Here is a 19,058-nt window from a genome sequence, read left to right as displayed (position 1 = left end):
TAAGCTTCCTTTTGTTTCCCTCTCCTGCCACACTGTCCTTCTCATCCTGCATGCTATGAAATAGGCATCCCAGAGCAATGCGTGCTCACACCCTCTTAGGGGTTCTTCCTGCATAATGGCAGTGAATGTGATCTGAGAGACAGGGCTCTGAGGTAAGAGAATCTGCTTGACTCACTTAGACCTGTTGCTGCACTTATGGTGGACTTAGAGAACCATCCAACCCTGAACTGGCTGGATTACTTTTCAGAAATGTTATAGTAATGCATTTGGAAAAGCATATGCCCTGAAAATGATGCCTCATCCATGAAGCACTGGGTACTGGGCACAGGACTACTCCTTCTGGGTCTCCATCAAGCTTCTCACCCACTGATTGGCAAAAATCAGTGAGATGTGATAGCACCTGCTGCAGGCAGGAATTTTTGGGGAAAAGGCTCTATAAATATTGCTGGTGGAAATGAGAAATCAATATCACAGATATAAAAACACCAGAAAATAAGCATATGTATATACAATAATTTTTCTTGCTTATAATGGCAAAAACCCATGAACAAAGTGAGTGCCCATTTGTAGGACAAAGGCTGAATAAATTATGATATATTCACACTATGGAACAGGGAGATTTTTCCCATTATGTAATGCATATATATAAAATAAAATTGTGTGGGGGGAGGGGGGAGGGATAGCATTAGGAGATATACCTAATGCTAAATGGCGAGTTAATGGGTGCAGCACACCAGCATGGCACATGTATACATATGTAACTAACCTGCACATTGTACACATGTACCCTAAAACTTAAAGTATAATAATAATAATAATAATAATAAAATTATATTTTTACAAAATAAATAATAATACCATGTGCCTGTAAATACAATGTAAATGTTTCTGTATGATAAAATAATGAGAATGGAGAAAGGTATATTCACATTATATATATAGATATATATATAAGAAGATGGTGTCCACAAAGAACAGCATGTGTAAATGATAGGCCACTTACATAAAATTAAGTATATAAGTGTATATATTCACAAAGATATATAAGAAAAAGTGATGACCAGAATATTTACCATGCTTTTTTTAAGATGGTGGGATTTCAGGTAATTTTTCTTTCTTCCTATACTTTTCTAAACCTTTTTTCTTTTTTTGAAAGAGACTCTTAACTCTGTTGCCCAGGCTGGAGTGCAGTGATCGTGGCTCACTGCAGCCCTGGCCTCCTGGGCTCAAGTGATCCTCCTATCTCAGCCTCCCAAGTAGCTGGGACTGTAGGCATGTGCCACCATGCCTGGATAATTTTTCTTTATTTTTTATAGAGACAGGGTATCCCTATGTTGCCTAGGCTGGTCTCAAATTCCTGGACTCAAGTGATCCTCCCACCTTGGCCTCCCAAAATGCTGGGATTACAGGCATGAGCCACTACATCCAGCCTGAACCATTATAACAGTAAACGTGTGTTAGTTCAAAAAAAATTCAGGAAGAAACTGAAACTGTTTTCATTGTGAAAAAGCAGAGGGGTAGAGGTATGAAATATTGAGCTTGTGGATATGTAGCTCAGCATCTTATTTCTGGGTTCCCCTCAAACTTGGAATCCAAGTAGGATCCTACATAACTAGTAAGCATGGAGCTAGTGGAAATATGCTTCCCAATGTTCATTTGCTTTTTCATTTTTTTCCAGTTAACAAATACATATTTAGTGTTCATGATTACCAGATACTGTTCTAGGCATTGGGGCTATAGTGGTAAAAATATCTGATGAGATCCCTACCTTCATCAAACTTACAGTTTAGTGGAGATTGGCACAGATAGTTGGCTAATCCTCAGTATAATAATTGCTACAAACAACAAGTAATCAGTATGATGAGAACTGATGCCAGGCAGGCCTGATTTGGATTGGTGGTTCTGGTGGTGAGGGAGGGTTTCTTGGAAGAAGACATAAAAAGTGAGGTAAACTTAGTGAGAATGAGGTAGAGGGCAGAAGGAACAGTTGTTTGGGGGTCTGGGAAGCCTCCTTTGTTACTCAGTTTGCATTACTATAAAATAATACCTCAGGCTAGGTAATTTAGAAAGAAAAGAGGTTTGTTTGGCTCACAGTTCTGCAGGCTGTACGCAAAGCCTACAGTAATTGTGCCAGCATCTGCTTCTGGCAAGGGCCTCAGGAAGCTTGCAGTCATGGCGGAAGGCAAAGGGGAGCCAGCCAGCATGTCACATGGCAAGACATAGAGCAAGAGAGAGAGAAGGAAGTGCCAGGCTCTTTTAAACAACCAATTCTTGTGTGAACCACCAGAGTGAGAACTCATTCATTACCATAGGGATGGCACTGGGCCATTCATAAGGGATCCACCTCCATGACTCAAACATCTCCTACTAGGCCACAACTTCTAACAATGGAGGTCACATTTCAACATGAGATTTGGAGAGGACATGCATCCAAACCATATCAGCCCCCCAGGCAGAGGAGAGCTTTGAAGTTTTAGGGATTCAAGTGAAGGCCCATGGGACTGCTATTCTCTGTTGTCCATAGGATAGCAGTACTCTAGGGGGCACCATTCACATTCAGAGTCATAGACTTGTCATCTATTACAAGGAACAGGAAGGGACAGCTTTCCTAATTCTCACAGTCTAGTAGTGGGCAGGCTAGACTTTTGGGTTTTGCCTTTACAAACAATGGGAAGGCAATGGAAGTTTCAAGAAGGGGAGTGATGTTCCTAATTGCTGTTAAAATGGTTGGTCTGGTTGTGGTGTGGAGAGTGCGTTAGGTGGGCTGGAGGAGCAGTGTGGGGAGACCAGCGAGGAGCTGTAGCAGTGGAGGTGAGGGTGACAGGCCAGAGTAGTGCTGGTGGGGATGGAGAGAAGCAGCTGCATTATGCATTTATTCTGTAGGTACAGTTGACAGGACTAAATATTGCATTGGATGTGGGGCTGAGTGATAAGAAGGTGGCAAGGATTCCCATGTTTCTAACATGAGCAACCAGGGGGATGGAGGTGTCATTTTCTGAGATGGATAATATTGGAGGAGGAGGAGTTTTGGGAAAGGTCAAACACTTAGGTTGGACATGTTAAGTCCAAGATGCTTGTGAGAGTCCAAAGTAAAGAAGTCAGTTGGGCATATGGATATCTGGTTGGCTTATGGATATTTGGGTCTATAGCTCAGATAAGACGTAAAGTGGAACAATACACATGGAAGTTATTAAAATTTCACCTAAAATAATCTAGAGAAGAGGATAGCATGAGAAGGGTCAAGACTGGGGCCTGATGAAGGAGGAGAAGCCAGCAAAAAATACTGAGAAATGGCCAAAGTAGTAGTGAGGAAACCAGAAGAGCATACTCTGGACATAAGTGTTGTTGGAAGATTCTAATGTCCAACTGGGAACAGACCAAGGCCTTTGAATGATCTGGTTAAGGTCATCCCATAGGGTAAAGGTAAATGCTACCATCCTTGAGTCCTCATTGCCATCCCATAGGTCTAGCCCTCAGTGATAGTGACTGATGTGCCTTGACTATGGCTTTTGTGGTCTTTCCAGCAGCTACTTATCAGGGAAAAATCACGGTTGGACAGTCAAGGAGCTACATTTTCTGATTTCATTAATATTACTGATGGAAAGAAGTTAAGCTGATAAAATTATTTTAAGGAGTATTAATTGTTTGGGTTTTGGTGTTCTTTATATTTCTTAGAAAGTCAGAGAATAAAAAGGAGATTTACTTTCAAGAGTTAAAAGAGCTTAAAGTTTACATGATTTTTTAAAATTTATTTTCTTAAAGGAAGGGTAAGTAAAATCTGACACTCTGAAAAAACATTATTTTGTGGTTGCTCAGTAACTACTGTGATGCCTTTTATGACTTAGAAATAAGTCTCACTAATTTATAGTTTCATGATGATCAGCAAAATAAAGCTCACAAATAATAATGCTTTGTGATATTATAGTTATTTAACACCTGTAATGGGTGAGGAAGTGTTTGGCACTTTTTATATATCTCATTTAATACAACAGCTCTAAAAGGTAAATTTTATCATTTTCATTCTGAAGATGAAAGAAGTAAGAGTCTATGCAAAGTGTCTAAGTAGTAGACCTCAACACATAGCAGCTTAAAGCAACAGTTATTATAATTTCTGTAGATCAGGAATTTAGGAACAGCTTAGCTGCGTATTTCTGGGTCAAGCTCTCTCATAAGGTTGCATCAAGATGGTGGCCAGAGCTGTGGCCACCTGAAGGCATGAGTGGGGCTGGAGGATCCACTTCCAAGTTGGTGCATTCACATGGCTGTTGGCAGGAGGCCCCAGTTCCTTACCACATGAGCCTCTTCATAGGACTGCTTGGGTTTCCTCAAGACGTGTCAGTTGGCTTTCCCCAGAGCAAGTGATTCAAAAGAGATGAGGACAGAAGTAGCAATGTCTTTTGTGACCTAGCCTTGGAAATCTCACAGACATTTCTGTCATGTCCTATTGTTTACACAAATCGACTTCATTGACTATGGGAGAGGCCCACACAGGGATGTGAAGATCATTGACCATTTTAGAGGCTGATGAAGAGGGGCTTACAATATTTGCTTTTGCCAGAACTCTTAACAGTTAGCAAAAATAGCTTTTCTTTCTGTTATATAAGACTTACATAATCTTATCTGGAAACAAGGAAGGTGTAGATAACTTTTCCAGGTTCCTTCCGTCTATATGAGTATATACAATCTATTTGGTGTTGTAGATTACCTTCTTACCCCTATTAAAAAATTTCAGAGTTCTTTACTGGAAAAATAATTTAAAGAGTTGCAGCATGTCACTGATCTTTGCATATATGCTCACTTTTGTTTCCTTACTTAGGGTAATATTAAAATTCATTGGCTAATATTTATCATCCAGTGATCAGTCTTTAGTCGTGGTATTTGTATACTTAAGCCTTTATAAGAATAACGCCAAGGGCAAAACTAATGGAAACTATGGCTTAATGAAAATGAACAGATTTTATATTTTATCTTATTTGCTTCATCCACATTGAGTCAGTGACATTGATTGCACTGTGAAAGCCAATATTTTACAAACTCAGAAAGCAGAAAATCAATCTCTCCCAGGATAGAAAATTCTTTCCCTTGCATTTTGTTTTATAATGAGAAAATAAGAGGTCACATCTCCTCATTGATCTTACTGCTTTAAACAGGCTAATCGCATTTTCAAAATCGCATTATTTTGAACTAGCAGGAAAATTACATGGTAAATAACTCAATGTTATTCAAATCAACTAATATTAGAGTAAAAATGCAGGAATTGGAAACTGATTATTCATGAAATGCTAAAATGTTAGGCGAATTCTCCTCTGCATATCTGTGTCACTGTGGCCATCACCATCATGAATCTTGGATGCTTAGAAAATGTTACAAAGCAAAGAAACCTTTTGTCCAGTTTTCAGCAACGTGACTAATGAAGATTCAGGCACAGAAAGTCTCCCTTGCTTAAAGTCACTGGAACTGCTCATACAAAATAGCGCTTAGCATGGGTAGAGAAATGGAACTGAAATAAGTCTCCCTATTGTTTTGCTCTCTATTTCTGCCCTCTTCTCTTCCACTCTCTCCATGTTTACTTGAGGGAGGGCTGAAGAAGAAAAGAGAGAAAAGCAAGTATTAGGATTTGCTTTCCAAAAGGTGTTGTTTCTGCCCACCCACATGCACTTCATTACAGACAAGTACTTCCAAAATCATGTTACATCTGCAAAGCCCTTACATACACTTTGCCAGTTTAGTTCTTACCTCAAAAGGAATCATAGATATTCTGCTAGAATTATATATATTATTATAGATATTATTCTGGGCCTAGAATCATAGATATTCTGGGTCTAGGTCAGAGTTCTCAGTTATCCAGTTCCTTCCATGCTACCAATGTGCCAGTCTGTTATTTTGTTTACTTTGCCTCTCTCCCTCCTTCCTACAGAGCTCTTGGCTCCCAGCATTCTGTTTGAGCATTTATTCCATTCTCTTATTGAGCTGGCTGGCTCTCATGGCCTGTGTGCTATAACTCATCCTTTCAGGTCAGAGCAAGGTTAAGTGTTCTATTCTTGACCTTGCTGTGACCTTCAGATCCATCACTTCCTCCAGAGTCTTCCCTGTCTTGGCCAGCTATCTCCTGCCTCGTCCTGGATCTGGCTACCCCCAGCTCTTGCCCCATCTGCTATTCTGGCTCTCCCAGCTCCTCACTGCGCAAACACTCCTCTCCTGCCGGCCTTCTCCTTCCTTGCAGAGACAGGAGAAAGTGGTGAAGGACACACAGGAGGTCTGCTCTAGAGCAATTTAAGCTCCTTAGTAGTGGGAGAGTATCCCAAATCTGTTAGAAGAATTGGAATGCCATTTCTAGCTCCTTACCCTTAGGCCTCTCCTTTTTATCCTGCCTTGCCTACTAAATTCAGCTATAGAAAAATGAATGACATTTTCAGCTTTTAATTAATGTCATTGTCAGATTGTGTCAGATCATAAGGAGTGAGAAGCTCTCATTTCCAAAATCTTATTTCTCCAGTTCACATCAGCTATGCTAGGTCCCAGTGGACTGAAGCAGGATCAGGCTCACTTTCCTTTCTTAGTCCTCTAATTATCTTACCCTTGGGGTCTTTGGAAATATTTCCAACATATTTTTTCCTTTCAGACTGCATAATTATAGTTACTGGGACAGAGGGAATAGAATAGAGTGCATGAGTATTCCCTGTACGTTCACTAGACTAATTACAGTGTAGCATGATATATCATTGTTGAATACATCTCTCTAAGCAGCTCTGACACTGTGTGTTGGCAATGGGAAGATAGTAAACATTCAGCTTGTTGGTTGAAGGTAGTTCTCATCAGTAGGTATACTTATAAAAGTGAGTACATAGGAAAAAATGATGATTCTGTTAAGTTATATTAAACTTCAAGGTTTAATTTATTCATCTATTTAGGTCTTTATGAAGCAAACCCTAGATACAAAACCACGTCTGGTGCTAATGAAGGTTGACAGAGTTTTCAGATGTTCTTTTCAGGCTCCGTAATCTTACAATATGCAAGGGGAGAAATAACCCATGAAGCCTAAGTGCAATGTGAATGGTGCAGAAGATATGGACCCTGCCTTTTGCATGAGTAATTTAATATAGGCAAGGGCCTCTTAGTAAGATGGCCTGTGTAGTAGATATTTAAGATAGTGAGCTGTTTCACGTCCACTCCATCAAGCGTGGCTTGTTTGGATGCTGGTCCAAAGGGAGCATGCTAACAATGGGTAGAGTTAGGTAAAACTTTTCCTTTTTTTCTCTGGAAGTTTTCTCCATCTACCTATAGAAAGGGAAGTAGGGAAGTGGAACCTGTTGCTATTAAAGGGTTTCAACACTGTCACAGCTAAGTGGGGCCGATGATTTCAAGGCTCTTGCTATAGCTTTTCAGAGAATAATGTGCTTCTCAAGGAGGTTAATAGACCTAATATGAGCAACCAGAGAGAAAGCATCTTGTGAAGCCATGAAAGTTTTCCAGTTGATTTATATGGAAAAAATTCAAGTCACTGAAAATATAAGGAGAAGAGTTATCAATTCAGATTCTGACTGTGTTTTTCTTCTTACTTTATGCCTCTGTATCTATCTTGCTATGTGTTGAGAGACGTGAATGACTAATTTCAGGGGCTTTGTGAATTCCATGAGAGAGCCCCAAGGATGGGGCAGACTTGACTGTGGTCGCTGAAATAGTTTTGTTTTGATCGTGCTATACAGTTTGCCTTTACCCTTTGGGATACCATTATTGCTAAAAGATACGCACATTTGTTGTAGACTCACCTAAAATCCATTGTGTGGCCTCACAGGAGCTGACTGGATGAAGCTATTGTTGGAGTCTATTTATATATTCTTATATATTACAAAAGTGAATCTTGCTAATATTTTATCTGCATTATTCTTTGGGAACAAGTATTCTGAGAAGAAACATCCATAGGGGATATATATTTCTTAAGATGCTTTTCATTCAAAGTAATTATTTAATATTCACCATGAATTTTAATGAACTTACTACATAGCTTCTTCCTGTTAATTCAACTCCTGCTTAGTTTGAACTTTCTGCATCATTTCAGAAAAAATCCTCTGGAATCAAATTAATTGTAGCTAAAATAACAGGATTTTCTCATGCCAATAGCAATCAGCTTAAACTGAGTTAGGCAGGTATTAGTTTAATCATAAGTTATAGCAAACTGACACTTCTTTAGTGAGGAAGAGGCTCAAACTTTTATAGACTGGCAGGAAGAGCATATTGTACTGAACACTGCCAGGCATAGCCCTATGGCTGCAAGCTGGTTTTCCCTTACATTCTTTGGCCATAATTCTTCTGATACCAGTAGCAAAAATCCTCAAATCAAAAAACTTATCACTCAGTCAGCACTGACTCTCTGGTCACTTGGAAAATGTATCTGCATAGATTAAAGAACAATATTGTTAAAAAATCAAAGTAAGATAGAATCCTTTTTAGAGCTATTTAGAACTTTCTAGAAATATTTGCTTTGGAAGCGTGAACTATGAAAATCAGTTGTTTAGTGTTGATTCCCCACCCCCCCTCATACTCCCTGGTCCACAGAGCTTAACAGTGCCTTTTTTTGAACTCTCCAGGTATCATTTGACTTCCCTACACTGAGGAGTTCTGCGTTCCTATCTTGTGTTTCCCTCGCTCTCTCTCTTGCTCTCTTTTTCTAATTCTCTTTGGAGGTTTTGCTTGGGCAGCAGCTGTAAGGACTCAGAGAAAAACATGAATTTGACCTTTAGATTTCCAGGATTATCCCATTCCATCACGATGCTGCAACGTTAGTTAGTAGGTGTGCAGGTAGCCAGGGGTTATATCTTAAAGGGTGTCATATGATGTTGAGAAGTTTAAACTTGTTTTTTTTTAATGGCAGTAGGGAACCATTGAATGCCTTTAGTGAAATCAATCAAGTTACTTTTGTACCTCTGCTATTCTTCAATATGGATTTAAGTTGTCAATCTCACAAATAATGAATATTCTCTGGCAATATTTATTTATTTATTTACAAATAATGAATACGTAACCAACTCTTTTCAAAAATAAGTGTCATAGTGAAACTACATTTGAATTATACCTAAACAAATAGAGCAGTGCCCTCAGATATTCAGGAACGCTTTCACTGCTTTCTAGTGATGGTGGCAAAAAATGGAATAGTTTTTTTCCATCTTGATTAAAATTTTTAGTTGCTAATCCTGTGAGCCTAAATGCACAAGGGTGCTTGCTGCCTACCTACTGGGAACATGTCTTGGATTGATTAATGTTTTTCAAAGCTTTTTTTTTTTTTTTTTTTTTTTTTTTTTGAGACAGGATCCTGCTCTGTTACCAAGGCTGAAGTCCAGTGTTGTGATCATAGCTCACTGTAGCCTCCAACTCCTAGACTCAGGTGATCCTACTGCCTCTGCCTCCTGAGAGGCTGGGACTACAGGTGCATGCCACCACACCATGCTAAGCTTTCTTATTTTTAATTTTTATTTTTGGTAGAAATGAGGTCTTGCTGTGTTGACCAGGTGGGTCTTGAACTCCTGGCCTCAAGCAATCCTCCTGCCTTGGCTTCCCAAAATGCTGGGATTACAGGTGTGAGCCACCACACCTGGCTGGTTGTTGTTTTTTATTAAACAAGTAACCAAGTATAGTTAGAATCATTGTTTTATTATTTGTAACATATCCTTGGTCAGATAACATTTTAGAAAACTCTTTTCATAATGATGAAATAATCTCATGGTTGTTTCAAGGTGTCTAGCTAATTGGATTTAAAACACTATCAGCCAGTTATCATTACTTTGAGATTTTTACTTTTTCTTAATGAAACAATGCCAAGGTCATTGATATCTTTTTTGATTTTCATAACCTTGTGTGGTTTTTAATTCATATTGGCATTCTATTAAGGCATGTCATGTTTGTGTGCTACTGCAGGAATTCCGTGAGACATTTTATTTTGTTATTGCTTTTTAAAAATATTTTTCATTGACAAAAATGGTATATATCTATGTTGTACAACATGTATTTTGAAATAGGTATACAATGTGGAGTGGCTAAATCAAGCTAATTGACATGTACATTATCTCGTATTTTTATTTGTGCTGGGAACACTTAAAATTTACATTTTAAAGCAATTTTAAGTATATAATATATTGCTTACTGTAGTCACCGTGTTGTACAGTAGACCTCTTGAACTTATTTCTCCTAACAGAAAGTTTGTGTCCTTTGACCAGTATCTCCCCAATGCTTCGTCCTACTGGCAGCCCATTCTATACTCTGCTTCTATGATTCTGGCTGTTTTAGATTCCACCTGTAAATGTGATCATGTGGTCTTTGTCTTTCTGTGCCTAGCTTATTTCATGTAATATAATCTCCTCCAGGTTCATCTGTGTTATTGCAAATGACAGGATTTCCTCCTTTTCTTAAGGCTGCAGTATTCTGTTGTGTATGTATACCATTCGTCCATTTATCCATTCATCCTTTGACAGACACTTAGGTTGATTCCACATCTTGGTGATCGGGAATAATGCTGCAATGGACATGGGAGTGCAGATATCTCTTTTAGATACTGATTTCATTTCCTTTGGATATATACCCAGTAGTGGGATTGCTGAATCATGGGATAGTTCTCTTATTACTTTTTTGAGGAACCTCCCTGGTGTTTGTCATAATGGCTGTATTAATTTACATTTTCTGTGGGTATATTGAATGTTTTATAGTAGACTTGATATATTCTAGAAGCAGGACCTATCTGGAGAAGGGATATCCTTAATCTGAGATGTTTCATGTTTGCTTTGAGTCAAGGTTGAGCATTCTTGGAAAAGCAGGCCTCACAGTGGTTCCTGCCCTCTCTGCTAGAGAGAAAGAAAGGCTTTTGTGAAGTCACTGAATCCAGATGGCAGCAAGGAGGAGAGAGGCAAGTTGTGTCTCTACAGGCCTGAAGAAGAGCACTGTGTTTGCCACAGTTGCCTAAACTCCATGGTCCTGGGGCACCCATTCTGACCACATGAGACAATCTGATGTGATTCTGCCAGAGGAGCACCACTCAAGGGGCCTTCACAGGGCAAACATGGGTGATTCTCCCTTGGGAGACCTTGGTGTTCCGTTTGGAAACTGGGGCCAGTCAGTCCTACCATGTCACATTCCTGGCTGCTTCCCAAGGCCCTCTGTCTCCCTTCTGAGCTGTCCCCTTCTGTCTCCTCTACACACAGCTCCATGTTTCTTTTCCTCCGGCCAAACCTCTCTCTTTTTCTCTCTTTCAGACCTTTTCTTGGTTCCCTCTGAAACCTTCATGTAAATAATAGTAACAGTGACATATAACACTTAAACAGCACATACTATGCACAAGAAGCAGTTCTAAGCACTGTATGTATATTGCTGTATTGACTAATTTAGCCCTCACAATGCCTCTTGCACATAGACTTTGTTATTATGTTCACATTATAGATGATGACACTGAAGCACAGAGAAGGTAATTTACCCATAACCACATAGCTGATAAGTGACAGAGCTGGGTATTGAGTCTGGGAGTTGGGTTTCAGGATCTATGTCCTTAGTTGTTAAAATATTCTGCATCTCCCTAGGATAAAAATTTTGCTACAAACTTAATCTTTCTCAGAATGATCTGTCAACCATATTGTCTTTTATTGGCTCACAAAAGTGCAACAAAGTACTAATGTGTGCTTGGCCAGCCACTTGGAACACTACTATAGCCAGGCAATATAACCTACCACAGAAAAACAACCTTCACAGACTATGAGCTCATAATTGAATATTAGGAACCGTCTGAGAAAAACTAGAAAAGAGAGCAAGCCGACCCAACAGGTGGCAAAATTAATTCTTCTAGAAGTAGATACAACAGCATAATCTGAAAGAAACCATAAGCATTTAAAAAATGATTACAGATTAACGAAGGAACGGAAGCCGTAGTAAACTAACTGAATACTAGGAATAAAGAATAGGCTATTTGAAGTAGACACAAGTACAAATTTTAAACAAAAGAGGGGATGATATGATTACTTCCAGATGAATTGAGAATGGATTAAAAATTGAAGGTAAACCTGAGAAATATCACCTAGTTTTCAGAAGAGGATGAATTGATGGAAAATAAGAATGAGTGGTTAAGAGATATAATCAATAGAATGAAGTCTGACATAAGTGTAATAAGAAATCCAGAAAAAGAGAATAAAGAGAAAGAGGCAGGATAAAATTCAAAGAGGCAATGGGTGAAAATTTTCTAGAAATAGAAAGACATAAATCCTAGGATAGAGGAAACATGCACAGTTGCAAACATTTTAGTGAGGCTGCAGAACTTTTAGCACTTGGGGAAACCAACTTTCTCACATGCCATGGTTGTAAACATTTTAGTGAGGCTGCAGAACTTTTAGTGAGCATTTGGGGACACCAACTTTCTCACATGCCATTTGTGGAGAGTCCTTTGGTAATATATATTAAAAATGTGCAAGCTGTTTAACCCAGAAATTCTGCTTCTAGTAATTTATCCCCAGGAAATATTCAGTTCAATTCCCAAAGATTATATATATATAAGGATGTTGATGTCAGCATTGTATAATAATGAAATATTGGAAACAGTTTACAAAACCCATCAATATAAAATAGATAAAATGAATTAGGGCATGACCATGAAGGCACTGTTGCCTTTATGTAGCTATTAAAATGATGATAAAAGACATCAAACCATAGTTCTAACCAAGGTGTGTGCGTACACACACACACCCCTAGACACATCATATTTAACTACCTAGACACATCATATTTTAACTGCTATAAACCAAAGAGAGAAAATCTTGAAGGAAGGTAGAGAAAAAAAAAAGACACATTATACACAGAGAAGCAAAGGTAAGAGTCGGGAAACTTACTATCAGAAATTGTGTAATCCAGAAGACAATGGAGTGATATCTTTCAACTGCTGGGGGAAGAAACCCTCTTAACTCAGAATATTATCCTCAGCAAAAATACTCTTTCAAAAATGAAGAAAAAAGAAAGACATTTTTCAGACAACCAAAAAGAGAGGGAATTCATTACTAGCAGACCTGTACTGCAAGAAATGCTCAGGGACATTCCTTAGGTGGAAGGAATATGATACCAGACGGAAACTTGTGTCTACACAAAGAAATAAAGATCTCCAGAAATGATTGAAATGGAGGTAACTATAAAAGACTTTTTCTTATTTTTAATTACTCTAAACGTTAAATGACTGCTGAAAGAAGAAATTGTAGCAATGTATATTGAATTACAGTTTATATAAAAGTAAAATATAAGACAACAAAAATGTAAATATTCTAAATATACCAATCAAAAGACAGAGATTGTCAGATCAGTTTAAAAAGCTGAGAAGAGGCCCAGGCATGGTGGCTCATGCCTGTAATTCAAGCATTTTGGGAGGCTGAGGCAGGCAGATCACTTAAGCCCAGGCATTCGAGACAAGCCTGGACAACATAGTGAGGCCCTGTCTCTACAAAAATTAGCCAAGCATGGTGGTATGCACCAGTAGTCCCAGCTACTTGGGAGGCTGAGGCAGGAGGATCACTTGAGCCTGTGGGGAACAGAGGTTGCAGTCAGCTGGGATCATGCCACTGCACTCCAGACTGGGCAACAGAGCAATACCCTGTCTCAAAAAAATAAATAAATAAATAAAGCTTAGAAGAGAGGAATTAGGAATATACTTGTATTAGTCAGAGTTCTCTAGTGGGACAGAACTAATAGGATAGATGTATATATGAAGGGGAGTTTATTAGAAGAATTGACTTACATGATCGCAAAGTGAAGTCCCACAGTAGGCCGTCTGCAAGCTGAGGAGCCAGGAAGCCAGTTCAAGTCCCAAAACCTCAAAAGTAGGGAAGCCAATAGTGCAGCCTTCAGTGTGTAGCCAAAGGTCCAAGAGCCCCTGGCAGATCACTGGTGTAAGTCCAAGAGTCTAAAAGCTGAAGAACGTGGATTCTGATATTTGAGGGCAGGAAGCATCCAGCACAGGGGAAAGATGGAGGCCAGAAGACTTAGCCAGTCTAGTCTTTCCACATTTTTCTGCTGCTTTTATTCTTGCCGTGCTGGCAGCTGATTAGATTGTGCCCACCCAGATTGAGGGTGGGTCTGCCTTTCCCAGTCCACTGACTCAAATGTTAATCTCTGTTGGCAACACCCTCACAGACACACCCAAAACCAACACTTTGCATCCTTCAATCCAGTCAAGTTGACATTCAGTATTAACCATTACAATACTGTTATAAGATTCTTATATTACATATGAAGCAGTATAATAGTATTTGAATGTAGACTATAATTCATGATGTATGTTGTAAATATAGGCAACCACTAAAAAAATTTAAAAGAAATATAAATAAGCCAACAGTGGAGATACGATGGAATTATAAAAAATATTCAGTCACACTGTGAGCATCCTAAATCCGAAAATACAAAACCGAAATGCTCCAAAATCTGAATTATTTTTATTTATTTATTTATTTTTGAGACGGAGTCTCGCTGTGTCGCCCAGGCTGGAGTGCAGTAGTGCAATCTCGGCTCACTGCAAGCTCCGCCTCCCAGGTTCACGCCATTCTCCTGCCTCAGCCTCCCGAGCAGCTGGGACTACAGGCACCCGCTACTATGCCCGGCTAATTTTTTGTATTTTTAGTAGAGATGGGATTTCACCATGTTCTCCAGGATGGTCTTGATCTCCTGACCTGGTGATCTGCCTGCCTTGGCCTCCCAAAGTGCTGGGATTACAGGTGTGAGCCACCACACCCAGCCCAGAATCTGAAACTTTTTGAGCACCAACATGATGCTCAAATGAAATGCTCATTGAAGCATTTTGGATTTTGGATTTTTGGATTTGAAATGCTCAGCTGGTAAATATGATGCAAATATTCCAAAATCTGAAAAAGTTTGAAATTTGAAACACTTCTGATTCCATGCATTTTGGATAACGGATACTCAACCTATAATCCTAAATCAGAAAGAGAAAAAGGAAAAAAGAACAGATGGGATAAATAGGAAACAACTGGCAGGATGGCAGATTTTAATCCAACCATATCAATAATTATATTAAATGTAAATGTTCTAGCTGGGTAGAGTGGCGTGCATCTGTAGTCTCGGCCACTTGGAAGACTGAGCTAGGAAGATTACTTGTGCCCAGGAGCTTGAGACCAGCCTGGGCAATATAGTGAGATCCTGTCTCTAAAAAAAAAATTAAAATTAAAATTAAAAACACAAATATTCTAAATATACCAATTAAAAGATGGAGATTGTCAGATCAGTTTAAAAAAGCAAGAGCCAACTATATGCTGTCTATAAGAAAGCTACTTTATATATAAATGCATAGTTAGGTTAAAAGTCATTCCTGTTGTTACCTGGCATATTAATTAAAAGCCTTTCCTAATATGCCCTTCACACAATTCTTTTAACCCAAGAGACTCTTCTTGGTTACATTTTGGACTGCAAACTGAAGCAAAGAAGGCATTTAAAAATCCAGTAACACAAAGTGGTGGTTGGCTGGTTGTTTCTTCTATTATGGGGTTACTGTTACTTGTTTAAACTTTCCTCTTGCATCACAAGGTGTATACTGAGTGTAAAAGTTCCTTTGTAGGCTTTCTGACCCTTGTCGATCCACTTTGGCCTCCCTCTTGGCACAGTGTGTCATACGCTTTTCCTTGTAATTTTATATCACCTCCACTTTGCATTGCTTTTTTCAAGTTCTAGTTTTTAGAATGTTCTGGGTGGCATGTTATCTTTCTGTAAAAGCATGGCCATGGATCTTTTACTGCTTTAAGTCTCTGGGGAAGCTGGTAGTTTTCAAAGGGGTAATGTGTGTTTTCCCAGAAGGATTCTCAGATGCACACGATTTCCCAATGCTCTTTTGGAATATCTTTTTCATTTTAGTTACTAGTCTCTTTAACAGGCCAGAATTGTTGCTCTCAAAGATGCAAAGCCAATAAACCGGTTTAGAAGGACAACCAAAGCTAAAATTTTGCAGAGGCAAAATTTAGTTGGAAAAAGGTTCTTCATTATCAATCAAGCACTGTCTGTCAGAGTTGTGGTTAATTCACATGTCTTTGTCTTCCACATCCACTATCTTTGACTATTAAGTATATTACAGAACAAGAAGTCTTAATTTGTATTCTTTTTTAGCTTTTATTTAAGTTCAGGGCTACATGTGCAGGATGTGCAGGTCTGTTCCATAGGTAGCATGTGCCATGGGGGTTTGTTGTACAGATTATTTCATCACTCAGGTCTTTTTTTTTTTTTTTTTTTTTTTTGAGATAGAGTCTCACTCTGTCGCCCAGGCTGGAGTGCAGTGGTGTGATCTCGGCTCACTGCAAGCTCCGCCTCGTGAGCTCATGCCATTCTCCTGCCTCAGCCTCCCAAGTAGTTGGTACTACAGGCGCCCGCCACCATGCTGGGCTAATTTTTTGTATATTTAGTAGAGACGGGGTTTCACCGTGTTAGCCAGGATGGTCTCGATCTCCTGACCTCGTGATCCGCCCGCCTCAGCCTCCCAAAGTGCTGGGATTACAGGCGTGAGCCACTGCGCCCGGCCATCACTCAGGTCTTAAGCCTAGTATCCATTGGTTATTTTTCTTGAGGAATGACATAGTTACAGCAGTCCCAGGAAGGGCAGACTTGTACCAATGTCACCACTCTCTACCTCTCATTTCCTTTTTGGTTGTATGGGCTGTATGTCCTAATTGTGTTGCTGTGTCCACAGCTATGGCATTGGGTATTATCATGGAATTAAACATTAGAAAGTATAATGGGAATACATAGGGAATTGGAATGGTTCCAGAGCTTAGATCATTTCTAGGGGAGATTAGATGACTTAGAATGTGACCTCTAAAATAAAAAGTATATAGAGGTTGAAAATTTTGTTACTTAAATATATAATGAGTTATCCTTACTTGGTGTGCCTTGTAAAATGAAGGAGAATCTGAAGTGCTAATGAGGTTAAATAATCATATAGTTATCTTGCTTTGTTGCTGTGTGGGCACGCACATGCACACACACACACGCACACACACACACACACACATTTATTTTTAAATGTGTAGCCAATTGGGTATTGGGTATGGGTGCTTGTATCCTGACATATCCAATTCAGGTTCTCAGAACCAAATGAGTCAGTTTTAAATGAGGAGAGAGAGCGAGAGCAGAGGTTTAGAGAATGGAAAGAACATAGGACTATTTAGCCTCAGGTTCTTAATAGCAGAAGAGATTAGGCTCTGCATGCTGTCTAGAGGCATATAAATAGATGGAAATAAAATGTGATTATAGCAGTCTTGGGTTTTAAAGAAATAACAGCATGAAAACAACTTTCCTCAATCATGAGCATGTAAATGCTAATAAAACCCCTCAGCAGGCTGCCCTGCACACCTGAGGACTGATTCCCTGTGAGAGTCTGGGCGTGGGGCTGTGGACTCTGTCTAAAAGTGGTTTAAAAGAAACTAGTCTGGGGGCCAACCGTACCAATGTGCCTGTTACAGTTGCAGGTTCCCAGTTCTTATGCACTGTGATTCAGTATATCTGGTACAGTCATTCTGACGTATGGTGAGATTTGGGAACTGCTTGCTGACTTAGAATATCTTTACATGACATACATACTTACAAAAGGGGTTCTCTTACCACAGGGACTTTCGATTACCATGTGTCTGCTTATTTTACAAATTCATTTCTTCAGCAAATATTTATCGAATGCCTACTCTGTGCCAGATACTGAGCTAGGCATGGAGTTATAACAGTGAACAAGATTGATACAGTTTTTCTTCATGAAATGGAGAGATAACAAGTTAACAAATGAATAATTGTGATGAGAACTGTGAAGGATGCAATGGGATATGATAATGGAGCATAATGGAGGCAGGAGCAGTTAGTGTTTAAAATAAAATGATGGTTAGAGAAGGCTTTTTTGACAACGCAGCATTTAAACTAAGACTGGGATTTAAAGTAATCAGACATATGAACAACATCTCAAGCAGTATAAGAAAATGTGTACAAAGGCACTGAGGCAGGATTAGCCCTGATGTGTTTCAGGAATGGCACAAAGATTGGAGTGGCTGGAGCTCAGCAAGCCAGGGGAAGGAAGGTTTGAGATTAGGCAGTAGGCATCAGAGTAGGTAAACCCTTGAGGAACATGATGGGGATTGAGAGGGGTATCAGAAGTTTATCTGGAAAAAGGATTCTGGAGTTGAGGGGAAAATCCTACTTTAGGACATGAATTTGGGAGTCATCAGCATTTTGATGGAAAATTACCAGAATGGGTAGTCTAACATAGGGAGAGGCTATTGAGAGAGGATAGAGGGGGCGGAGCTGTACCATGCTCTTCTGGAAAACCTGGTAAGAGTAGACTCGCAGCAGCCAAGGACTGGCGGAAGTGGGAGGGTGGAAGGAAAACCAGGAGATTGTAGGCCTGTGGAAGCCACAGATGACAATGCTCAAAGAGAGATGATTGGTTGCATCACTGCTGCTGAAGTCTAGAACAGTGCTGTTCAGTATGGTGGCCACTAGCTGCATGTGGCTATTGAAAGGTGACTAGTGCAAACTGAGATGTGCTGTAAGTGTAAAATAAAATGCACATTGCATTTTGAAGACTTAGTACAAAAACAAGAATGAAAAATATTAATAATTTTAAAGTAATCATTACATGTTGAAATATTTGGGATCTGTTGGGTTGAATAAAAAATATTATTAAAATCTCACCTGCTTCTCCTTACTTTTTTAAAACATGGCTACCATAAATTTAAGATGACATGTGTTGTTTGCACTGTATTTCTATTGCTGAGTTTGGCAACATGGAGGTCACTAGAAAACTTGATAAGAGCAGACTGCCTGGGATTAAGTAATAACTAGCAAATTGTTTATATGCTGATGAGACTAAGCCATTGTTATAATACCATTTTGCCCAAAATTAAATAGAGAAACTCACCACTAAAATTTTTTCTAGACTTATTGATATGTGATTTAATAATTTCACATAAATTGACTGTAATGTATCATATATGTTAAATTTTAATATTAGGATTTACATTAAATCTTTTGAAATCAACTCTCAAATGTGTTTTTTACATTTTTTA

The 19,058-nt window shown here is 39.1% G+C and overlaps 1 protein-coding gene across 3 annotated transcripts in view; it reads left to right on the top strand.

Moving 5' to 3' along the window:
- The window catches only part of GPR176 (G protein-coupled receptor 176), a 119,557-nt gene that overhangs the window by 92,168 nt on the left and 8,331 nt on the right, over positions 1–19,058 (top strand). The window lies entirely within an intron of this gene.

Source organism: Pongo abelii, chromosome 16 (genome assembly GCF_028885655.2).
Source record: "Pongo abelii isolate AG06213 chromosome 16, NHGRI_mPonAbe1-v2.0_pri, whole genome shotgun sequence".
NCBI classification, from domain to species: domain Eukaryota; kingdom Metazoa; phylum Chordata; class Mammalia; order Primates; family Hominidae; genus Pongo; species Pongo abelii.
The sequence above is the reverse complement of the archived record's forward strand: the minus strand, read 5'-3'. Positions and strand labels throughout refer to the sequence as shown.